This window comes from Monodelphis domestica, chromosome 6 (genome assembly GCF_027887165.1).
Source record: "Monodelphis domestica isolate mMonDom1 chromosome 6, mMonDom1.pri, whole genome shotgun sequence".
Lineage (NCBI taxonomy): Eukaryota > Metazoa > Chordata > Mammalia > Didelphimorphia > Didelphidae > Monodelphis > Monodelphis domestica.
Genome location: NC_077232.1, coordinates 34,454,789 through 34,481,716, shown reverse-complemented (window position 1 = coordinate 34,481,716; position 26,928 = coordinate 34,454,789). Strand labels below are relative to the sequence as shown.

At 34.8% G+C, this 26,928-nt stretch overlaps 1 protein-coding gene across 9 annotated transcripts in view; it reads right to left on the bottom strand.

Moving 5' to 3' along the window:
• LRRC4C (leucine rich repeat containing 4C) overlaps nucleotides 1–26,928 on the bottom strand; it is a 1,396,296-nt gene that overhangs the window by 935,651 nt on the left and 433,717 nt on the right. For 8 of the 9 annotated variants that reach the window (XM_056801924.1, XM_056801923.1, XM_056801930.1 and 5 more), the window contains one exon: nucleotides 17,464–17,606. The gene's annotated coding sequence lies outside the window, so the exon portion shown is untranslated. Of the gene's footprint in view, nucleotides 1–17,431; nucleotides 17,607–26,928 lie in introns of all 9 variants that reach the window. The other variant, XM_056801926.1, reaches the window with a different exon arrangement.

Genomic DNA, 26,928 nt, shown 5'->3' with positions numbered 1-26,928 from the left:
TATTTAGCACCTGGTCTTCACATGGAGATTTTTACCTGAGGGAAATCTGGAGAGTCTGAAATGTCCTTTTAAAAATATTTTCATTACATGTCAATACAATTTTTAATAATTTCTTCCTGACATTTTGTGATACCTATACTCTCCCTCCCACCCTATCTCCTTCCCAAGATGGTAGTAGTATAATTATTTATACTTATAAATATTATTTTACTTAACTGGGTTAACTTTTAGGTTTAGGTATGATATTTAGGGCCAGTAATCTGGTTTGGGAAGGGTAGTGAAGCCCAGTGCAGGTAGAGCTAGACCCTGAGCTAATAAACCAGACAAATTAATAAACACTGAACAGTTTGGATTTAATACATAAAAGAAAGTTGGAAAGGGGATTTGGGATTCTTTTATCTAATTTTAATCTATTTAATTTATCTATTTATCTATCTATATATCCCCACCAGATCTAATAATCCCTGCAAAGGGCTTTCTTCTTAGAGAATATCCTACTATACTTCTCCCTAACCCCAAATTACAATCCCTGATCTTAACTAAACCTCAACTAGACCCCCACTTTATTAGAATAAAGGAAAGGGTCTGTGTAAGGCTTTGCTAATGCCAGGGAAGTTCTTAGATCCAAAAGGATCCAGACTTGATCTCACGGTCTTGTAGCTGGATCAGGTTTACCAGGGATAGCTTTGATGACAAACAGCAAAACAGGAAATCAGAAAAAAAGGATAGCCACCAAGAAAACTGCAGCGGACACCTCCAGAGATTATCCAGAGATCCTGACTGTCTTTCTCCCAGCCTAAACTCCTTACAAAATTCTAGAATCTTCCTGCTGGTCTCATGCCACTTGCCTGCAAAATGTCACCACTTTCTTTACAACAGCAGGTAATATATGTGTTGTACATGTGTTAACACACAATACATATTTCATGTTCATCATGTTGTAAAATAAAACATATATAATGTACACTAAAGAAAAAATCATTGAAGAAATAGGGAATGTACTCTGCAATTCTGTTCAAGTGATGCAGCTTTTCCTTAGCCAGAACAGAGAATTTAATTTTTATCTGTCTTTTTAAAGTAGGGAACTTTAGCAAACAAATCAAGTATGCTATCACATTCTTGACTTTCATTATGAGTTCCTATTTGGAGTAGAAGTGGAGAAGAGATCATGCCATACCCTATTTCATAGCAAGAAGAGAATTCATCTTAGAATTGAGGAGCTTAGATTGGATCCCCAATCTTATATCCCACTGAGAAAGTCTCTTTGCTTCCCTGGCTGGACTAGATGGTCTCTCAGGTCCACCCCTCCTAGTCCTAAACTGATGGTCTACAAAATGGAGATGATAATGTTTGTGCTAACTAGTCTATAGAGTTGTGAGGAAAATGTAAACATTATAGAGCAGAAAAAGTACTGATCCCAGAGGCAGAGGACTTGAGTTCAAGTTTAACTTCTTCTACTCAATAGCTACATAACTTTAGTAAATAGATTAACTTCTCTAGGTCTCAGGAACTTTCTGTAGTAAAAAACTAAACATGTAAAATGAGATGATAGACTAGAGAACTTTTAGAATTGAAATCCTTTCATTCTAACTTTTAAGTGGTGCTCATTCTGGCAGCAATTATGTGTGGAGATATATTTCACACACACACACACACAAACACACACACACACATACACACACACACACACATATATATATATATATATATATATATATATTATATATACACACAGATGAGAAAACTGAGACCCTAGGGAGGCAAAAGGACATATGATAGCCAGCTAGCTAGATTGATTCATTGATGGATAAAGAAAAGATGAGCATTGCACTTGTACAAAGAAGAAACATAAAGTAATGAATTATTCCATTCATAAAAAACAAACCAACCCAAATGAAGTTGCATTGAAATGTGAATTATAATAATTATGCACACACATGTTATGTGTGTATATGCACAGTTTTGTTTACAAAGCACGTGACTCACATGATGTCATTCAGCCTTCACATTAACCCTATTAGGTAGGAGGCAATGGTATCAGCTCCATTTTACAGAGGAGAAAGATGAGATTCAGGGAAGTTTTTTCAGAATTATACACCTTCATAGTTTATGAGGTGGGATTTGAATCCAGCTCTTCCTGTTTCTAAAATTGGAAATATAATTACTATGCTGCATTGGAATTTTTAGCCCCAGTAATATTGACTATATTATTCTCCATATAAGAAGCTCTAAAACATTTGCCAGATGTCTTTTCTATGAATAAAAACCATGACATGTCAAAAGGAGGCATTGATTCTCCTTAAGAAAATGTATAGATAAGGGCAGCTAGGTGGCTCAGTGGACTGAGAGCCAGGTCTAGAGTAGGGAGGTTCTGGGTTCAGTCTGACCCCATCCACTTCCTAGCTGTATGAACTTGAGTAAGCCACTTAAATCCTATTTCCTATCACTCTTCTGACTTGGAACCGTTAAACAACATTGATTCCCAGATGGAAGGTAAGAGAGAAAATGCATTGGTTGAATCATAGGATTGTATCCCAATTGATGGACAGTTCAAAAAGGGATCCCTAGATAACCAATTGCCTAACAACCTAATTTTTGTGATTACCTACCAAATTAACTTAGAAGTGAAAGAATTTTCAGAGGTCCTTTATTCTAAATCCCTCATACTATAGATGAGAAAATTGAAGCTCAGAAATATCAAGTGATTTGCACCCAGTTACACTGGTTGGAAGTAGGCACACTGGGCTTAAGGAGTCCTATGACCTTGAAATCATTACTTTAATTGTGTTGGATTTTTTTAAAAAAGGAATTAGTTGTACTATCACCAGTAGCATTATCAACAGAATTCTCTTCTTCTTGACTGGCACCACACTTTTAAGAGTCTAATATGTGACCTTTGAAAAATCATCTAACTTCTCAGCCTCAGTTTCCTTACTTGTATAAATAAGGATGAAGTATTTAGACTTAATCCCAGATTCCTTCCTGCTCTAAGTCTTCTGATTATAGTTAGTGAGCTTGAAAAATAAGGTGTATGGGGGGCTCTTTATTGTTTTATATGTAGTCATAGAACACAGAGAAAATAGATTTTAATTTGCAAGAAACAATAGGTACTAGCATATTTCCCCACTGACAAGATGAACAGTCCATAAATCTGATGCTATCTGGGTTAAGAAAGATAATTGTTTAAATTAAAGGACTGACTCTGTATAGACAGAGGTGAGATTTGAATCCAAGTCCTTTAATAACAATCATCTTTCTTTCCTTAGTACTTCCCTGATTCTAACAGAAGTGGGCAGACAGTAGTATAAGGGAGACTTAATATATGTATATTCATATGGAAGCAGATTTCATTATAGATTTCATCAGTAGTGAGAAAGGATCTAATGGTACATTTAACCAAATAATACCTGATCCTGGTTAAAAATGTCCTATTTCACAGTGACTTATTTCAAAACCCAGAGGTTTTTGAATGGTCATTGTCATATCATATGACCACAGAAGGACACCAAAGAAGTGTCTATGGATGAAGTTTCTAAGGGAAAGGACCATTTGGCAGGATATTTCAGATACAGATATGATCAGTTTATTTATCATGAGTAGAAAAAAAGAGAAAAGTACAATAGAAAAGATTGTTATTGGGCTAAATGTAAATTAACATTCTGGGTAACTGAATAGGAATTTTAAGGATTAACAGAAGAGCTATCAGTTAGGAGCATCACTGCTCTTCCATGAACCAATTTTTTTTGACCTTGAATAATTGACAAACTCTCTGGAAAAATGAAAGGTTTGAACTAGCTGATCTCTAACATTCTTCATAGCTCTAACAATCTACGAATCATATACTTGATGGAAACGCTAGGTAAAATTCATAATAAAGTTAATATCAAAAAGATAAAACTCTGGGGATGATTGTCTCATTGCTATCTTCATAGTATTTCATTCGTTCTATTTTCCTTATTTCCATATTCTTAGAAGAGATCATGTTTCACTACATGTCATTATAGGACACTTCATAATGTACTCTGTTCTCCCTTCTGCAAAATATTGGGAATTAATGCTATGCATCCTATTTTGCTATTAAAGATTAAAGTTTTGAAGTCCAGGGCAGAAAACCAATCTGACCAGCCATTGGTCCAGAGGGGATGTTGCAGGATGCATGTATGGATGGTTAATTTCATTGGGTAACTAATGGGGATAGAGTGAAGGAGACACATTCCACAAAACCTAAGGGATTCCCCTAGCAGTTTCCTTCCCCTCATTAACTAGGTATATCTTAACTGATTGGCAGATTTCTCCTACAAAATAACCTTTCAACGATTTCTAACACACCACCGCAGCATTATGGCTTCTATGAGATAAGCCTGAGAAAGATGAAAACAGAGTACATTCATGGGGGCATAGCATGGAATACATAATCTGGGGACCGAGTTTCAAATCTTGGCTCTATTCTTACTAGCTGTTGACCCTAATCAAGTTACTTGTCCATTCAGTTTCCCAACCTTCAAAACTAGAAATAATATTTAAAGCAACCTATCATATAGGGCTATTTTCTCTGCTTGACCCTCATGTCTATATTACTCTCCCTCTTTTGCTCTAAGTACCTTCTGGTTTCCTTCAAGTACGAACCATAATCCCACCTTCTCCCAGAAGCATTCCCTAACCCCTTTTAATTCTAGTGCTTTTTCTCTTTTAATTATTTCCCAATTATTCTGTGTTTGGCTTGATTTGTATGTACTTATTCCCATATTGCCTCTCCCATTAGATTGTAAATTCTTTGAGGAAAGGATCTGTCCCTATTACCTCCTTTTGTAAATCCATTACTTAGCACGTAGTAGGAGCTTAACATATGTTTATTGATTAGTTGAATAACAACTACAAGAAGAATAATCAAAATCACATTACTAAAGTAACTTACATTTACCCTTTGTACATATAGTTTTGCATGTCCACAGTTTGCATTTTTATCTTCAATAAAATGTGAAATGGTTGAGGGTAGGAAATAATTATTTATTTGTTTTTGTTCTTTTTATATTCCCAGCACTTAGCATAGTGCTAGAACATAGTATATATGTCACCTTAACAAGCCAATGGATATTTATTAAGTGTGGGCACTCTCCTAAGCAATGGGATTACAAATAAAAACAGTTAGTGCCTCGTCTTCAAGGAGCTTACATACTAATAGGAGGAAATTAAATATAAAGGAAAGCAAAAATGGGGAGAGAAAATTCCAGAGAAGGCAGAATAAAGCACAATATAGATAATTAATTAATTAATTAAATCAATAAGCTTAAGTTGGCCAATGCCTCCTCCTTACAAGTGTGGTTCTGGGAATAATCTGCCTATGTAGCATTGTGAGTTGGGTGTTCAAGGAAGAAGGCAGCTTCTAGGGTAAAGAGGTTGCTATGGGATAGTAGGGAAAATTCTGTGCAGATTAATCAGCAATGGTACCTGGAGGGAAAGGGAATACTTCTTAAGATTTGTCGCTATTGAGTGATTTTTCACTCCTGTTCAAATCTTTGTGACACCATTTGGGAATTTCTTGGCAAAGATACTGGAACAATTTTCCATTTCCTTTTCCAACTCACTTTACAGGTGAGGAAACTTAGGCAAACAGGGTTAAGTGACTTGTCCAAAGTTGCATAGTGAGTAAGTACTGAAGGCTAGATTTGAACTCATGTCTTCCTAACTCCAGGCCTACTGCTATATCCCATATGCCATTTAGCTGCTTGGCTTAATAAAAACTTGATACCTAATATATGCTTCATTGAATCACTTGTGAAACTTTGAGTGCATTTCATACATATGATCAGTTTTCATTCTCACAGCAATCATGCCAGGTAGGTATTACAGGTTTTATTATACTCATTTCACAGATAGAAAAATTGAGGCTCATCATGGAAAAGTGATTGGACCAAGGTTACATATCTAGTAAGTGGTAATGCTAGACTTTGATCTTCCTAATTCCAAATCTAGTAGTCTCTCCACTGTGTCTCATTGCCTCTCTAAAATGGTTGAGGCAGAAATATCATGATATACCTTAAATTATTTTAGAAATATGTTATTATTATGATTTTTTATTTTTATTATATGAATCAGTTGTCATTATCCCCTTTTGTGGATGAGTAAATTGAGGCTGGGAGAGGATAAGTAACTTGTCCTTATTTATACAGCTAGTAAGTATTTGACTTAAAACTCAAATCTTTATTACTCCAATTACATACTATATCTACTGAAATATCTGATTGCCAGATGCTTTTCTTAGTACTAATAATGAAGAATTAAGTGAATAAGTTGCATCTGGATGACCAGAACCAGAAATGGGCCCAACTATAAATCAGGCTCTCTTTCCCTTGTGAACAAAGCAAAAATAATCTAGGGAATATGGATAAGTGAAAGAGGTGGCAATTTCTTTTGCATCAACCACTTTAGTAGCAGTGATACATCACCATCTGTCAATGGCAATTTGGGAACAAGTCTCCTCTCTTGTACTAAGCTATAGAAAAGCTGCTGTATTATAGAAAACAATCCATTTGAGACTTATTTTATTTCAGGAATCAAAAAGTGTCTGCCTATCTCAAATGTGGTTCCTATGAATAAATGAATAAACAAACAAATAAATAGATAAATGTAAAAAGATAAATTGAGAAAGTCTACTTCTTTGAGACCAGCAGTTGCTGAAAATTACTCATTTGGATGAAGACCAAGTGACTGTGAAGTTTCAACAGATGTTCAGAGGTTACAACAAACTCATTGGCAAAAGAGGGAAAAACAATCCCCCCAAACTAAAAGAAAATAAAAGACACAAGTTCAGATCCCTAAATTCAAATTGCTTATCCCTAGTCAGAAGGATAGGAGGTTAAAAGGAAGGTGATGGGATTTTTTCAAATATCTTGACATCAATGACAACAAAAGGAAAGAGAGCAATCTCTTCAAAGGGGGACATTTAGAATGATACCACATCCTACAAGTTGCTTGATTGCCAAGAAGATCCTAGTGGAGCATGGATCATCTCTTCTAGGATTTAAGAGCCTCAATGGCTCTACTATAATATTACTGAAGGAAAATAATCATGCATTTTGCAAATGACACCAAATGTCAAAAAATATATGCTATGGATAAAGGTCAGAAGGCACTGGGAATCAATAGAGTGAGGCTTGGATAGGGGAAAACCTCTATGCCTTCAGGTCCCAGGATCTGCTGCTGCTGGGAAGAAGTGACTAATGGAGAACACAACTTTTGGACATTTCCTGCTCTTTCAGTTGGATTAGGTGTGCTTGATTACTAACAGTAGAAGACTTGACCATTCACTCTGTAGTTTTGTTTATAAATGGTGAAATCCAAACCATGTTTTTATTTACCAAAACCCACCGCTTGAGTAGAGAAGCGAATGCGTGAATATGGAACTAAGTCTTTATGGAGAAGAAATTATTTCTTCCTTTAAAATATACATGCATGAATATGTGTGCCTCTCTCTCTCTCTCTCTCTCTCTCTCTCTCTCTCTCTCTCTCTCTCTCTCTCTTTGTCTCTCCTCTCTCTGTCTCTCCTCCCTCTCTCTCTCTCTCTCTCTCTCTCTCTCTCTGTCTCTCTCTCTCTCTGTCTCTCCTCTCTCTGTCTCTCCTCCCTCTCTCTCTCTCTCTCTCTCTCTCTCTCTCTCTCTCTCTCTCTCTCTCTCTCTCTCTCTCTCTCCTCTCTTTCTCTCTGTCTCTCACTCTTTGTCCTTCTTTGTGTATGTCCATATTTATACATACACAACTGTGTATATAACATATCTATGTATGTATGTGCATACTATGTGTTATATTATATTAGAGATTAAATATTTTATGGAGCAGTTGAATAGTAATGAGAGTACCAGATCAGGAGTCAGAAATATATGCTTTCAATTCTGGCCTCAGATACTTATTAGCTATGAAATCCTGGATAAGTCTCTTAACCTCGTTAACCTCAGTTTTCTCATCTTTTAAATAGAGATAATAATAGCACCTACCTCATTGGGTTTTGTGAGGATCAAATTGTAAAGTACTTAGAACAATGTTGGCAATATAAGCACTATAAAATTTTCAATTATTACTATTTTCTCTTGCTTTCTGTCATGCTTACCTCTCTCCTTTTCTATTTATCAGAATATGAGAATATAGCTGTTACTATGATGGATATTTTATATTCTTTTCACATGTTTTATGCTATATTACATTGCATTATATTAAATTGAATCATAGTCCATTACATTATATTACACTATAACACAGCATTATATAACTTAATATAGGCAAAGAGAGGAAAGGAGTGAAGAGAAGAAAATAGGAAAGGAAAGGTGAGGAAAGGAAAGAATAGGATAGCTAGGATTAGACAGGACAGGGCAGGACATGACCAGAGAGAATAGGACAGAATAAAATAGACTAGGCTAGTCTAGGACAAGATGGGACAGGTCAAGACATGATAGCTTAGGATAGGATAGGACAAATCAAAACAGGACAGGATATGACAGGAAAAGACAGGAAAGGATAACTTAGGAGAGTCAAGACAGGACAGGACAGGAGAGGAGAAGAGAGGACAAGACTAAACAGGACAAGCTAGGCTAGGATACAATATGGTACGGTATATTCCAAAAATCCTACTGTTGTTTTGAGCAAGTAAGTATTCTGTAAGCATTAAAATATGATAGAAACATGAGTTATTATTAATAATTTTATTGCATTGTATAAAAAGCTTTAGGCGTAGTGGACAAAATAAATGTTGTTCTTAAAAATTAGTAAGATCTGGATTATAAACTTGTATATGAAACTTACATAAACATTTTAGAGAATTACCTGAGCATGCCAAAGAGTAAAGATATTAATGTAAAGATGAGTTAATGACCTGAATTCATGGAAGGATTTTCCATACCTAAAGTCACCTAGACTGACAGAATCACAGCAGGGACCAAATATATATTTGGTCGTTAGTTGTAATTACATTATGGAATAGAATGCCTGTTCTTCAATTTATAGTGTTACAGAGAGACCTTAGAAAAATTAAATAACTTTTCCCTCATACTATATCTTTATCCTGAAATTAACTCCATTTTCATTGTATATGCACTTTTTTTTTGCTTATTGTATCTTCCCACTGAATATGAGCTCAAAGAAAATTTTTCAAAAATATTTATTTTTATCCTCATCCTTTGGAACAATTTCACTTGAGGATCAATTACTTAATAAATTCCTGGTGACTGGTTGGCTCTTTTCCAGAGAGAGAGGGAGAACAGTAGTCACAGGTCATCCTAACTCAGAATTTGGCTTTCCATACTCTAGTTGTGCTACTACAGTATTATGAAGATCAATATTTTTGCAAAGGAGTTATGAACATTTGAAGAAGGTGGCTAAATTTTAGGTTGTTATTTCTAATAACCCATCAACAAAAGGAGGAAAAATTGTAACATCCACTTCATGGAATTAGAAGGTATTGGCCATTGGAGGAAAATAAATAATTGACACACAGGGGATCATGAATGATTGGCTAGTTCAAGGATGAGTCACACCCTGTATGCTTTAAAAAGCCAAGTAAGCCATCCCTGTCAGCCACTGAACTGCAGTCATTCAAGCAATAATCCATCTCTATAGGAGTAATTCAACTTTTAAGGACAGGCCTATGTCTCTTGGTAAATGAAACAGGTAAGGATGCTGGGGAAGAGGTCTCACTCAAGTAGCACAGTCTTTTAGAAACAAATATAACTTCCAGGACACAATAACACAACTGAGCAGAGCCTTATTCTGGGTACATAGCTATGCTTTTGTCCAGGCACTTTTTTTTTTCTTTGAGGAGGGAACACACTAATTATAAAAATGTTTATATTAACTATTCTTTTGCCACAGTCATTAAAATTCTTCCCTACTAGACTTTCACTTCTTTTGGATTCACATTGCATTTTTAGATTAATTGATGGTCAAAGAAGACACTCTCAAGTTGTATTACACAAATATTAAAGGATTTACAAAACTTGATAAAGTGATAAACTAGAGTACTATTAGTATTGAAGCCATGTCCACATTATTGATTTAATGGGTGGAGAGAAACCATATCAATGGGAACTTTTGTCTCCCATCTCCAATGAGGAAACACCCTGTGCTACTGCAGTTTTGCAGCTGTTTTGAAACATGTCATCCTAAAAGTGTTGCCCAGAAACACTGAGAGTTTAACTCAATGGTCTACAGTCTCAGAACCTATATTTATACAGAGTTAGCCATGAGCCCAATCTCTCATATTTGGAGTTCAGCTCTTCATAATCAGGGCATATATAACATCATAATTTTTATCCTTTTTCATCACAATGAACAAAAAAATAAATAAAAAACAGACTAAATATTTTTTTTCAAAAACCAGATCCCCAAAAGACAGCTAGCAGTGTAAATAATTCTTGAAGACTCTACCATATTCAACTCCTTTCCTCTTCCTTTCTTCCCTTGCTGTCTTTATCTTTCTTGTTTCTTCTTTTTGTCTTAGTTCAATGTTTTCTTTTATGTGTGCCAGTATTCCAATGGACAATGCTGAGCATTGCTAGTAACATCTCTCAAAGGAAAAAGTGAAAGTCTTATAGTATAGCTAATATAACCCTAAAGAGGTTTGTCAAATCAATCAATCTATAAAGTTTCATTGAATATTTCCAATATTCTTGGTACCAAAAGAGAAATAAAATGCTAGATATAATTTCTGAATTTGAAATCTTTAGCATCTAGAAGACAATAGGATATCACAAGAATTGTAAAAAAAAAGTCCAAAAGATTGCATAATTAATATACCAAATTTTGACTTAATTTGCATAAGTCTTATACTTTCTATAATACTTCTACATATGCTTATGTTATCCCGGTTTGCCCAACTCTTTCACCTCTACCCTGATCTTTTTCCCTAAGATGTTACTGACAAGTGACTTTTAGGAAAACACATGATTTTGGATATTTTTTTTAATTTCAGCAATAGAATTGTATAATTCCTTGCCATTCATAGTATCTTACCCAATTAAAAATAAAATAAAAGCCTCAGGAATTATAAAGGAAAGTGAAATGAAATGAAATTCATTGTTGATATATTAAATCTCTTCTATGCTCAAGAAAAGAGATAAGGAAAAAAATTGCAACTGCTCTTTCCATAAAGAAGATTATATTTTATAGTAGAATGTGACATGTAAATGGGTAAGTAAATAGAGGATGAAGGAAGCATGAAAAGCTTCTGTGAGCAGGTGACAAGATGAGTTTTAAAGGACACTAAAGATTTTTAGTTCCAAGGTGGAAGACATAGTTCAATCTAAGTGGAAAGGATATTTTACATCTAAGTATAAGAGACAAGAGATGCAATATTATGTTTAAAGAATAGTAAGCAGAAAATCTTGTGGGACCACTATTGATTTTTTAAAGAGAAATTATAGAAATAAACATAGGAAGCTAGACTTTATACAGATTGTGATAGAATTTAAATGTTAAGTTGAGGAGTTTGTGTTTTCAGCTGAGGCAAGAGGGAGTCACAATATTTTTATAGCAAGTGTCATATAAAGGTTAGAGACTTCATCATCATCATCAAGGAAAGGATATGCTCAGATATGTACTTTATGAAGATTATTTTGGCAACAGCGTGATGATATTGTGGAGAGACTGACAGAAAGAGAGAAAACAAGAATTTGTTACAGTAGTATAGGCAAGAGATGAAGGAGCCTGACATATAATAGTAGTTAGGTAAGGGCAGAAAATGGAGTCGATGCACAACATGTTTTGGAAATAAAATTTGCATAATATGGCATCATATTTTTATACTGAGGGCAAGGTAGAGAGAAGAGTTGAAGAAGATACTGAGAGTGCAAGCCCAGCTTAAAGACAGAGCATGCTGCTTTAAACAAAGATAGGGAACTTTGAGAAGGAGCAAGTTCATGGAGAGACATGGCTAGAGTGATATATTTGGTTTTAGAAATGTTGAGTTTGAGATGTGCATGGGACCTCCAAGCTGAAGTGGATATGCTGAAGGCAGTTGGTGATTCAAGACTGAAGCTCATAAAAGAGATTTGCTTTAGCTGGATGGATTTGGTTGCCATCTGCCTAGACACAGTAATTGAACTGATGAGATTTAGGACACCATTAAGAGAGAAGTAAAAAGAGCTATTTCAAAGATCAATCTCTCTAATGTAAACAGAGATTATTTGGGAGGAAATATTTTTGTAGAGTCACCTGATTTTATTTGTTTGTTTGGTTTTATTTTTATTTATCTTCTGTGGAAAGGAAACTAAAACAAGTTCTAGACTTTCTGCCAATGAGTTGAGAGAAGCAACAGTGGGAATATTAGAGAGGGAAGAAATTGACAAGACTGACACTTGGTGAGGGTAGGGGCAACTGAAAGTGGCAGTTGGTCTTGTGACTAGCACTTCCTTCCTGGTGTTGGAAGTGGGAGGAGTTTTGGCTTCCCAGTCTCTGATTAGAAATGCCTCTATTTTCTTCAGCCAGAAGAGACAGACCCAACCAGCTCTGAAGTCATAACGTTTCTTGTTGCTTGCTGTCTACTGCTAAGATTTTGAAATTAAGAAAACTAGCACAGATATAGCATAGACAAAAATAAGAGAAACCCTCCACTGGCTTGTGAGACCTGGCCTCAGCTTCAAAGCTGAGAAAGACTCCAAACTTATTTCGGGACATCCCTCTTCCCTTTTCCCTGATACTTCTCCAATCTGAACTGGTTATTCAAATTTAAGTTATTTGAATATCTCAATCAGATAAGTGGACTATCTTTTCTGGGGCATAGAGGGAGTTGAACCTCAGTTCAGTCAGGGAACTACAAACATCAGACCCCTGCTGGGAGACCAAAGTCTGGGAAAAGGCTTGTCCCTCAGGAGGACCCATGTTTACCTGCTCTAGGGAATCTTTGGCATCAATTCATAGAGAAGACATCCCCACAGGCTATTATAAGTGGTCCATTTCTGGGACACTCCATTTTGTTAAAAAATAGCCTTTTGGTAGGGGCGGGGCTCTCTCTCCCTTCAACTACTCCATTCTCTGCTACAAACCTTCCATATCCCTTGTTCTTCATATTCACCCATTCTTACCCTATCAATATTACACTTCTAAACTCTTATATTCTGGCTCAGAATTGATATGGAGTGTTGGTTCCAAGAAGAAGAATGGTAAGGGATAAAAAATAGAGGTTAAGTGACTTGACTAGAGTCATATAGATAGGTAGTGTCTGAGGCTAGATTTTAACCCAGAACCTCCAATCTCCAGGCCTGGATCTCTATCTACTGAGCCACCTACCTGGCTCCTTGGTTTTATTTTTAAAGGAAAAAACAGGTTCAAGGAAAATACTAGGTAATATAATATCATAAAACAAGCAATGGATTGAATGATTGGGGAGGTCAGGGCTCAGAACCTCCCTTTGACATTACCTAGATTTCTAACTATGGGGAAATCACTGAACCTTAGATCCCCCATTTTAAAGAATGGAAATCTGTAGTAGCTAGCCAAATTCCACACAGAATTGCCATAGAAGTCAAAGGAACAGATAAAATGAACAGTTGTTAGAGTGGAAAAAGTACTCAGAAAGCAGAGGAAACCTGAACTCAAAATCTGCTTCATACTGGCTATATGAGTTGAGAAACTGATTAAACTATTTAAGTCTCATTTTTTTTTCATATGTAAGACGTTGTCTATGTGGAGAGACAGGGAATGAATTGGGTCATATTTGGGGAACTAGTTCAAAATCTATGAGTCTAAAATCCTAAATCACTTTTCTGTTCTGAAAATACTATACAAATATCAGCTATTGTTTTAAGCCTTTTATTCACTATTTCCACCTTCCATTCTAGTCACCCCCTTGCCTTAAATAAATAGGTAAATGGAAAAGACTTGTCCTTAGCTTAACAGTCACTTTTGCTGTTTCCTCATAAGTTTGAAAAAAAAAAAACAAATCTGTGTGACTCATTTGAGATTATTTTTCAAGCAGATGATAGATGGAAAGCAATTTTCCTAAGTGCTGAACATAATCAATTTGCATAGAGGCAGCAACCTCTGTGGCCCCACTTACTGAGCTTGTCATGCTCTGAACCTCTATCATCCTCTGCCTTGTGAAAATATGTTTTCTCCATGGTCTTTTCACAGCTTCTGGCTCAGTTGGATACAAATGTTGTGTTAATGAGATCCATAGTGTGTGTTCAATTCCCTTATGGGTCAGTTGGCTTCTTGCTTTTCCAAGGCAACCAGTTGCATTCTAGGACCTAAGCCAGCAACCGTGATTATGAGGTTCTCTAATAAATTTACAAAATCATAGAATCTCAAGTGGAAAGACACCTTAGAGGTCATATGATGCAAGCCATACCAAACAAGTCCCTCAAATGGCATTCACAAACAAGCGATCATCCAACTTTTTTCAGAAAAATTGCTACTAAGGGGAAACCCACCAGCTCAGGAAGTGGCCCAATCCACTTTTGGAGAATACTACGTGGTAGAAGTTACTTGTTTGATGTTGCCAGAAAAGTACCTCAAGGTTTGGCTGAATGAAGATCAATCAAGGTAACTGGGAATAATTAGCCTTGAGAAAGGGAGACTTAGAAGGTGGGTCATGGCAGTTGTCTTTAAGTATCTGTAGTTATCTTGTGAAAGAGAGCTTAGAACCATTCTGTTTATCACCAGGAAGCAAAAACAGGAGCAGAGTCCAAATTTCATAGGTAATATTTAGGTTTTGATGGCTGAGACATATCCTAAACAGTTTACCAAGTAGATGAGTGAAATACATGAAATTCAGGATTTCATGTTAAAGAAACTGAATGTAGTATACTAAAGGAAAATCAATGCCACTGAATATTTTTTGCCTTAAGACTAGTCTCATATTTAATAATAACAGGTGACATTGATGTATCACTTGGAGAATACAATACATTCTCTCATCCATTATCTCATATGCATACATTATCTCAACAGAGCTTGACAATCACCTTATAAAGAAGGAGCTATGGGTGTGATCATCTTTATTTTGTGGATGAGTAAACTGAGCTAGTCAGAGAACATAAGTGAATTCACTGAGATAATAAATGTCAGGGTAATTCTGGAATAGGTTCTTCATGTTTCCAGGTCTGCTATTATAACATGTTGTCTATAAGTAAAGCTCCTTTTTAAAGGACAATATCCAGAATTTCACATTTGTAATGGATCTCACATATCATCTAGCTCAGAGATTCTTAATCATTTTTCTGTGGTATAAATATGTCAAATACTCCTTCAGAAATATAATGACTCCAATGGGTGTCTCAGGATATTTTTAAGAAAATTAAAAATTAAAAAATGTTAATTTTGGTTAAATATTAATCAAAATGAAGACATTTCTCTTTCATTCAAATTCATGGATCTTCCCTGAAATCTACCCATTAATCCTCTTTGGAGTATGATAACAGGCTAGGAATCCCTCACCTAGGTCAAACTATAGGTACTCAAAAAACTTTCATTGGAATTTGCTCACAATTTGATTATTTTTATGTCTTTTTAATAGAATCTCAATAAAAGTAAACTTTGCTTCTTGCCTATGAAGAAAACCCACTATGTTTATGCACAGTCTTATTTTATTTTTTTTCTCTCTAAAATTCAATGAAACTTTTCTTCTTTGCAAATTCCACATCATTTTCTCATCCATTTTCTGTTTGGTCCAATGGGGTCCAAGAACAGATCTAGTTCCTATTTCCTATATTAACCTTGCCAATACTTGGAGATAAATATATTCCCTTCTGTATAGCCCTTCCAAGTTCCCTCTTCCCTAGTTTAAACATTTCTATTTACTTCAGAAAAACCCAAGCTGCTAGGGATGGGATATTTATTTAATCCATATAACCACCCACCTAACCCTGAGTTGAGTGATTCTTTCCTAAGTCCCAGCCAATGTGAAATCCATAGTTCTTTCTCCAACACAGTCTTATTTCCCCCTTTTTAGATACTTGGAGACAATTTGTTTTTCTTACTGTCAAACAGATAAGCATAAGTTGCAAATGATTCATTTCCAAAGTGACCACTCAACTAGTCAAATTCTCCAAACAAATAAATAGGAAACAAAAATGAGCCTGATGGCCATTGAAAAATGATGGTTATGTTCCTACAAGCCCTAATATGCTCAAAAATCTCCATCATTACTTCAGTTAATGACTGGTTCGTTAGAACACAGATGACTTTCTATCTTGCCCCAGAACATTAACTAAGAAACTGACCATTAATTTCAGGTAATAGAATGGCTAGTTTTTAGAGGATCATTGATCAAGCAATCTTCTGTTCAAAGATGAGCAAAATTCTGTTTCTCTAGCTTGATTTTTTGTACCATAGAATCTACTTGGGGTCAATGAATCTATTGAACTGTTGCTTACTCCAGCCTCTATTGTTGGTTTTTGGGTTTTTTTTCTGCTTTGCAGGCATAAAGTGGTATGTGTTATGTTGGGACCTGGTATCATTAGCTTTTTCTCACCTGCTAATAACATTTCTCTCCTTCCCCAAATACAGTGTAAATCATATCAAAAAGGAACAGCTGCTCTGTCAAAGCCAGCAGAGATGATGGGGGAGGGGGTTTGAAAAGAACAGAAAATAAAAGGCAATTTCTGTAAAAATTAATAGGGGGAGGTAGGTCTAGGAGTAGAGAAGCAAAAATGGAACTTTTTTAGGTTAAGAGGAGAGAGTAATAGTCTACCATTCTTATTCATACATGCCTCCCTGCCCAGCATGTATCAGCTAAGAGCAGAGAAAAAATTAAAGTCATCTCTCCAAGGGCACAGGATAAACACACAAGATTGAAATTCACAGCCATTGCTCACTGCAGCTCATGTGTCCTTGAACCCTGGCACCAAATGGTAAAAATGCTAATCAGTGACATCATAGCATGTGAAGGTACATGACCAGGATGTGCTGCTGTATTCTAGGGCTCTCCATGCTAATGATGGGTACTGAGCTGGCACTTTCATCCACAATCTAAGGTCAGGAAGATTAATAGAGTTAGAGGTTTGGGAATAACTGCTATTCCTATTTTTCAAGGTAGGTTACCAAAGTAGAACCCAGTTGTTTTCTAACTGCACCATTGACCAGGATAGCAAAAGTCATTTTTAATAGACTTGAATTCACCCAGTCTTAATGGGCAGTGCCCTGCAGGTTTCTTGTGTGTTAGGAAACAAAAGTTCACCCTTTGAAACATAAAGAGAATCCTGGTTGTTTTCAGGAAATGGGCAATCATAGCAAAGACCTCAAAGGAAATAGATGTCTATTGAATGATGAATGACTTTAGAAACCATGACATATAAATAACAATATTATTAATCCATAAGAAACAACAGTGAACTCAGAAATCCTTGAAAAGATTTCTATCAACTGTTTAAAAATAAAGTAAGCAAAAACAAAAAAATTAAAGTATTTGAGTTAATATGCACAAGAACTGCCATCTTATCATAATACATACCAAAAGGAATTCTCCACTATAACGTACCGTACCTAAGCAGCAGCCATCCAGTCTCTGTTCGAGGAATTCCAAAGAGAGGGAACCCATCACCTTCTGTGGCAGAACATTCCACTTTGGACAGCTCAGATTGTTAGGAAGTTTTCCCAGGAGATATGTTTATATGATAGCAATAGTACTGTAAAAGAAAACATTTCAATAAGAACACTTATCATTGCAATGAACAATCATGAATTCAGATGACTGATGGAGGAGTACATGTCATCTCTTGGAAGAGGACAGTCAGAATAAAGGTGTAGGAAAAAGTACCTTTTTGTCAGACACAGTAAATGTTTGGATTTCCATTGCCTAGATGTATTTTTGTGTCTAAAATGATAATTCTGTTGTTGGGAAGAATCATGTAGAAAATTCAGAATTAAAAAAAAGACAAATAAATGATATATCTATGTATTTATGTATACCACATATCTGATTTTATGTACACATGAATACATAAATGTGTATATATATATATAAATCTCTCTATGATTTGCTATGTGTATCTTTATATTCATAGATATAAATATCTATATAGACGTAGGCACATACAGATATCTACACATTTGAATATCTGCCTATATAGATATATGTACAATTATAATGTATGTATATATATAGATACATAATATGCATATAGGAATGATAAGCAATCTCACCATTTTCATTTCTGATATGATGATCCCTTTAGATCTTCCAATATATTCTAGATAAGAAACTAATACTAATTCTGTGGTTACTTTTCAAGGGACTGCAAGGTCTTGCTAATTCAAGATATTAAGAAACATAACTCTGGACAATTCCAATATGAGATGAAGACAGAAAAAAAGGAGGGAGAGAGAGGGAACAGGAAATCAAATCTTGACAGAGATACATACTAATTCTGTGACTGGGGTGAGGAAGGCATTCATTTAAATTCTCCTGCTCTGTTACTTCAATTGTAAAATCATGGTATCAAACTAGTAAGGAATAGGGTCCCTTTGGAAATAGTGGATTTCCTTCATTGGAGGTTTTCAAGGAAAGGCCAGAACTTTCTTACAAGTTATATTACAGAAGGAATATTTCTGTTCAGATGTGAGTTAGATCGTATATGGCAAAGTCCCTTCCTGTAAAATGCTGAGAAACTTTAATAGTTGATTATAAAAGTTCCTTCTCCATTTGACATGTTATCTGAAATTCCATAAGGTCAGTTCTAGATATGTTGGGATCAAATGATGTGGTTAAAATAAATGCCTTTTTTTTTCTCAATATGGTGACATGGTTGCTACAGAAAATTAATTGGTTCCAGAGGGTTTTAACTGGTGACTATTATTACTTGTTAATGTAGTAAGAGGTGGAAGATTAAATGATCTTCTGATGAGCATTTTCCTCCATAAGAATCCTTCCTGTATGTTAACTATTTTAATTCTTTTATGATGTGAGTAATGATGCCACAAGTGCTTTAAAGTATTACAAAGTACTTTTCTCTTAACCATTCTGTCAGGAAGTGAAAATAGTATTTGTCTCAACTTCACAAATGAATCTTAGATAGAGAGAAGTAAAAGAACTGGCAATATTTCATCAAACTATTAATTTTCAGAGCTTCAAATAAAACATTGCTCTTCTGACTCCAAATGTAGAACATTTTACAGTTACATTATGGAGTTTTAATTCTTGTTAAGCCCTTCGAATATTGTCTACAAAATGGCAAAGCTAAGACACAATGGAAGCAATCCATGAGAATCTCATTTGGTTATAAGATAATCACTTATGACTCCCCAAGGTATCAAGTTTATTGCTCTGTAAATAAAGGCTACCCTTTCGACTATGCTGTCTGCCCAATGTTGCACAATATTCATAGATAGTCCCTCACCATAGAACTTCTGAAATAATACTTCCTGATCTTTCTGGGCTAATGTCATCCAAAGTATAGGATCCGGCCATTCCAGAAGTTAAACTGAGTAATCTCAGTCATTCACTTGAACCATCACATGCTGAGATTCATTAGGAGATTAGACAAATAGAAGATGGAAGAGAGCAATTGAGTTGCCTCTAATCTATCTATTTTGCTAATGTGGAATTACTCCCTCTGGTATAGAGCCAAGTGTACTATCCAGGGTTGTTTCAAAGCATAATTCAGAAAATCCAATAACACACAGTCCAATATGACTACAGAATTATTGATCCTGCTGAATAGCTAGTCCTACAATTAGGAAAGCAAAGAATCAGTAAGTATCACCCAAATATATCATATTAAAATGCCATATAAAACATGTCTGGATGGTCCAATATAATGTATTTATATGAAAATATAAAAATTGTCAAATATGTGAATAACACTATGCCAGCTGTTCTAGAGTCCAGAAAGAAAAAGAAAAAAAGAAGTAGAATTATGATGTTCCTGCTATGGGCAATTTCTGATGCCATTTAGTACACATAAAATTCTAATACTCTTATTATCTTCGTCACTTCCATCATCACTATCATCAATACAAATAATAACACTTTACTAAGCTAATAATAATTATATAGTGTCATTTATTTGCTTGTTTGCTTTCTTTTGTTCTCTAGAGTTTGACTTCTTAGTTCATCATTTTGAAGAATTTCCCAAAGAAATTCCAGACTTTACAGATGAAGATATATAATTCATTTACAATTTAAATTCCAACTCTGATTAGGAAACAGCTACAGTCACAAAGCTAGTATGTGCACAAAGAAGTGGGTTCTCTCTCTCACTCCAGGACTGATTCTTCAGTTTATTATGTTGTAATTCCTCTCAGGATTATTATAGAAGCATAAAATCACCAGCTGATGGATGCTCTATATATTTTTCCAACTTTCTGGTACTTTTGAGAAATAGGTGTATGCAATCTACCAATTTGTTCAGCACTAAAATTGAGGCATAGAAAAACCCAAGACACTAGATTCAGAATCAAAGAATCATAGATGTTTAGTGCTAGGACACTATGGTTCATAGGATACAAGTAATTCATTTTACAGACCACTAAAGTAGGTAGACAGAAACTTTAATCATGGCTTTTCTACTTTATTTTTCTTTATTAGAAGACTTGAATTTTAGTCTCTTATTCAATTAACCAATCAATAAGCATTCATTAAATAATCAACTATGTACAACACACAATGTTAGGTACTGGGGATACAAAGATTAAATTAAATAATCTCTGCCTCCAGGTATGAATTTTAGATTTACTCCACCCTGCTTAGTCTTTAGAATTTTAGCAACCAGGAATGGGTACACCTGCACTTAAGGATTAACTGTGAGGGAGGATAGTCTATGGCCTGAGTGTGCTAGAAAGTGACAAATCAGAAACGATTGTGAACACCCTGGACTGTCCTAAACCAAGTTTAAGCCATCTTTGGTACGTGAGAGACACAGGAAGTGATGTAAAGAACTGCCTTTATATTTCACGTGACTTCCTGTGAGGGGTGCTTTTGAGGTCTTTGGCAGTGGAACTTGACTTGGTGGAACATAGTTCCTGAGACTGCTTCCCTTAGGCAACCACGTAGTGAGTGTTAAGGCTGACTTCCCTTTCCCTTGCACCAGCCTCCAAGGAGGCCCCTCATCTTGGAGGAGGGCTCATGGTTGGAAGTAAACCTAGGTTTAATCTTCTGGGAAGGCCCCTTGACTGAGACCTCTGAAGTCCCCCTGGCTCAGGCTGGCCAGAGCAGAGATTTTCCCCTTTCTCTCTCTCCCTCACTCTTAATTTCTTCCTTCTATTTTAAATAACCCACCATAAAATTCCATTCTGACTTGAGTATTTCATTGGGATTTAGATTTTAGATCCCTGGTGACCACTAAATAATATATTCAGTGTCAACCCTAAAATTTACCCTTAACACAAGGAGTCTCTCTAATTTTAGGAAATATGACATGAAACATATAGTCATGTAGCAAATGAATATTGGTCAGAAATTAGAACTTTCAAAGCATTTTAAAACAAACTGGGAAATGGTGAATTTTTTCATTCCTTTTTATTTCTCCTTCCTCTGCCTGGCAAACTTTAATAATTTAACCTTAAGAATTGCCTGTTTTGGAGAATTCTGGTGATGAAGCTAAGGTCGCAAAGCAGAGAAAGTAGTAAGATGAGCTCTCCCAATATCCTCTCTAAAAAACTTTACCAATACTCCTCTCAAAAAAAAAAAAACAACAGTTCTAGGAGGCAGCTGGGTAGCTCAGTGGATTGAGAGCCAGGCCTAGAGATGGGAGGTCCTAGGTTCAAATCTGGTCTCAGACACTTCCCAGCTGTGTGACCTTGGGCAAGTCACTTGACCCCCATTGCCTAGCCCTTACCACTCTTCTGCCCTGGAGCAAATACACAGTATTGACTCCTAGACAGAAGGTAGGAATTAAAAAAAAAAAACAGTTCTGGCATGGTTGAGCCACCAAAAGGTCAGAGCAAGATGAGACTTTATTTTACCCCCATCACACACTAAAAAAAGCATATTAAAAAGAGATATCTCTAACACAGGAGTAGGCCCTTATCCAGAGTCCATGTGCAAAATAATTCAATCTTCGAGCTAGGTGGTGGTGACAAAAGTAGCAACAGTTTCTGGAGCTCTCAAGCTAGCAATGGTAAGAAGACCTGGGGTAACTGGTCAGAAAGAGATTCCAGGGAATAACTTTGCTATGAATAAATGTAAGACCAGATACTAATTAGCAAATCCATTACCTATAATAGCTTATGAAGCTTTGCTAAATGCAAAAAAGGAATATTTCAAGTCAAGAGGGTGTGGGTATCCTGAAAAATATTTCTTTCTGTCACAAAAGAGTCAGGATTTTGTAAAATAGTATTGTTTCCAGGCCTAAGGGAACAGGTTCTCTAAGAAGTAGTATCAATTGCAATTCTAAGTGGGAGCAAGGAAACTTCCTGGCTAAGGAAGAGAGTAGGGACCAAGAGATAAGTGATAATACATCTCTAAAGATCACCTTGGAAGCACAAAAAATTCCAGATTCTCAGAATTAGTTCTGAAAACAAAGTCATAACAAAGCTTGAAACTTGTGATAGTGCCCCTCCCCTTCATGACTGAAACAGAAACTAATGTAAATAAGTTTAAAATGAAATAGAGCAGAAAAAATTAGCATAACAATAAAAGAAACTGACCATAAAAAATCTATGAAAAAAAAATCTCAGAAAAAAAGGCAATAAAGTTAGAAGTTACAAGAAAATCCCCAAAGGAAAAAAAAAATTGAATCTGACAAAAGTCTAACAGGGAAGAGTGAAAAAAATAATTTAGAAAATCAAATCAGAAAAGCAGAGTGAAAAATAGGTAAATAAATGAAAGTAAAGGAAGAAAGTTATGAAAAAATAAAATTCTTGAAAAAGAGGCACAAAAATTACTAAACAAAATAACACTTTAAAAACTCAAATGGAAAAAGAGGAAGAAAAGCTTGCTGACAAAAATATTTTCTTAAAAATTAAAATGGGACAAGTGAAAGTTAATGATTCCAAGGGTGATCAAAAAACAATAAAAATCAATAGATGGGGTGGGGTAAATAGGAGAAAATTTGTAATTAATCATTGCAAAAGAGGAGAGGCAACTTAAAAATTATTGGAGAAATTGAAAGCAATGATCAAAGAAATAGCCTAGATATTATATTTCAAGAAATTATCAAGGAAAACTGCCCCAAATCCTAGAACCAGAGAATAAAATAGAAATTGAATGACTTCACCAACTGAGAGTTCCTAAAACGAAAACTATCAGGAATATAATGACCAAATTCCAGATCTCCTGAGTCAAAGGGAAAATATTGCAAATATCCAGAAAGTAATCATTCAAATATGGTGGAGCCACATTTAGGATCACATCAGATTTAGCAACTACCAAAGCAAAAGAATGAGTAGTTTGGGATTTCAGACTTCAGAAGACAAAATAGATATGATTGAAACAAATAATAACTTATCCAGCAAAACTGAATGTAATCTTTCAAAGTGTGAAGACTGGATTTAGCTATCTCCTGATTGTAACAATGAAGATACTTAGGTCTTTCTTTATTGTGAATATAAAATTGTAATCTACTGATTGTAATAATGAAGGTACTTAGCTCTTACTTTATATAGTGAAACTAGAATTTTAAGCTATAATCTATTTTTAGTTCTTAACTGAAAAAAGGTGTTAAGTAACTACAACAGGTAAAAGAGATGTTAAATAACCCGAAAAGATATAATCTAACTAAAGAAGGTGAGAACTAAAGCATGGACAGTCCTGGAGAAAAGTGTCTGCTGTGATTGGTAGACATGAAAATTTAGAGGAAGTGACATAAGAGAAAAAAGGTCTTTAAAAAGACTGAAGTGAGACAGACATCCTGGGCTTGGAGTGAAGGATCAGTCACTCAGAGTTGAAGGGAAGACGGACATTCGGAGATTCAGAGATTTATTTGTTAGGACATTTGGGCACTGACTCAGAGAAGGGTCCAGAATACAGACACCCAGGCTTCTTTTAGACTGTTACTATTGATGAATGAAAAGCTGATTTAGAGATCCCACCATTCTGGAGGCATAAAGCCTCCAGGAAAGGCTCAATTTCTTGAGACTCTCTTACCCTGGCTTGGGCTTAGAAATTCTAACTGATATCAGAAAAAGCAAGAGTTTCTCTCTCTCTGTCTGTCTGTCTCTGTCTCTGTCTCTGTCTCTGTCTCTGTCTCTGTCTCTCTCTCTCTCTCTCTCTCTCTCTCTCTCTCTCTCTCTAATATCTTCCTTCTATTGTAAATATTATAAATAAACTACCATAAATCCCATTTACGTTCGTAATTCATTTTGGGATTTAGAAATTAAATCCCTGGCAACCACCTAATTAAAATATTTCAGAGTCCAACCACAATTAATTTTAACATAAAAGAAAAAATAGATAATTAATGAAATAGAAGACTTACAAGTATTTCTGATAAGATCAGAATTGAATAGGATATTTGACTTACATATAAGACTCAAGAGAAACATTAAAAGGTAAATATGAAAGAGAAATCATAAAGGATTTATAATGTTAAACTCTTTGTCTTTCAGTATGAGAATATGATAAATGTTACTTCTAAAGACTTTATACTTATTGGGGCAATACCAATATTTCCTATCCTAAGTCTGACTCACAAAACAAACCTCCCAGTGCCTGGCACATAGTTGACACTAATCTTTTTACCTTTTCCTAATGTGATCAAACCATAGATGCATATTTAATTGGGTGATGGCATCAATCTAACATCATCTTTAAAAGAATAACTTATAAGGCGGATGTGCAACATTTTGAGAATACAAGTGAAAAGAATGAAAATAATTCCTTCTTGAAATGAATTTACATTCTTCTGAGGAAGATAACAAGTACAAGAAATAAATGAAAATATGAAGCATATATGTATAATGCACACACACTCACATAAGTATATATGTGTACAATACATATGTTTTCCCATAGTCATATATATATATATACAGATATGCCTTAAAATTATACTACAGAGAGTAGTAGACAACTTAAATGTCATATTTCCCAAATAAAAACAATAAAACCAAATATGTAGTAAGATATACATATATACACATGTAAATAAATATCAGAAATTTTAGATTTCCTCAGTTGATAACTGAAAACCAGTCTAAAGTTTTACATAATGAAAACCAAACAAAGTAACACAAAGTGCAAATGAATTTTTTTTTCAAAAATAATGAAAAACTTTAATTGGGAGCATTAAGAAATACAGAAAGAAAAGAAAAGAGAAAAAGACCCTCTCAAAAAAGGATCATTTCCAAAAATTCTCTTTATATAGTCTCAAGAAACCCAGCACAGTGGCAATGCAAATATGTATCAAGTGAGAATTGGAAAGTCCTGGTTCATTAATAATAATGAACTACAATACATCAAGGGAAGTAACTAAAGTTCTATCTTTTCACAGAAACTCAGAGTTGGATAAGATCTATAAGAGTTGTTTTGAATACTTAACAGTGGCACATTAATTACAAACCAAAATAATCTAGTTTTCTATAGGTTTACAAAAACCCAACAAACAAGTTAGAATCATGAAAAGTAAAAAACATATGTAGTTAGTAATATCATGATCGAGTTTCCTCTGAGATGTAAGCCTTGCCCACCCTTCTAAACAGAAGATATCACATATGTTTTATTTAATGGTGAGAAAAATAACTCACTTATCAAATTAAAAGAAAGTTTGCAAGTCTATCTACTTTCTATAATGAAAAATCATATGTTTTATATTCCATATGCATACATAAAAATTGTTGTGTATATATGTATTTAAGTACAATAATTTGATAGCTTAGGAGCAGAAAAGAGGTATAAAATGACAGCAAAAAGGGCAACATATCAAAATGGTAATTATTGATTTATGTACTCCACAGTCCTGGAAATAGACTGCTTTTATATTATATTATATTATATTTTATATTATATCAGTGCTTTTGATTCAGGTTCACCCTTTACAGTTACATATGTACTACAAATGTAAGAAATAGATTAGAAGTACAATGAAAATATAAGGATATTTTATGTTCATGTGAACAATTTTTATCCATGTAAAACATTTAATCAACAAAATATCAAGAAAATCAGATATAAAATAGAATATTTTAAAAAGAGTTTAATTACATTATGATCCTGTATAGTTTTAAAACCAGAACCACTTCCCCCAAACAGAACTATTTGACTTCCAAATTTAAGGTGTCATTCATTAAAGATGTATTATTAAAATGTCTTAATGATCACTTGTCTATATCAATGATAGGCTATAAAATAGTGGAAAACCCTGTTATACACCTCCTACTTATGGATGTTTCAACAAATACCAAATTGCCACAGGAATTCAATAGATTATTAATCAGAGCAATAAAAGATAAAGACTTAAGCCATTCAACTTAAATCTAGATGTCATAAAACACTAATGATGAAAAGTGGTATCTACAAAAAATTTATTTTATTTATGAATGGGACTTAACCTCTTTACTCTGGAGATCTTAAGCAAAATTAACAGATCAGCATTCTCTTCATTTGAAATGGATTCCTCCATTGGAAAAGGGATGCCATCTTTAAAATGAGAAATTTTTAATGGAGAAGCCATGATATTGACTACAATTTACTTTGGATAACAGCACAATCAGAGTTAGAGATCTGAGAAAAATGAAATGTGGTTAGTACTGTGGACTAAGTAGAAAGAAAGTAGTGTGTGTACTTGAATGATATAACCTTTACTTTCTTCATTTCCCCTTTCATTCTTTTAGGATCACCAATTAGAACTAGCATAACTTTAGGGATCAACTAAAGTCATTCTCTTTCCTAATGCAAGGAGAACAGAAGTCAAGAGAGAGTAATCCTCTTACCCAAAGTCACATAGCCATAGGTCTTCTGAATGCAATTTTAATATTCTTTCTAAAGTAGCAGAATCACTGCTTAGATCTTTTGCTTCTTTCTGGAAGATGCATGAAAAACATCTGACCAAGCCTAGAATAGCTAACAAGGGC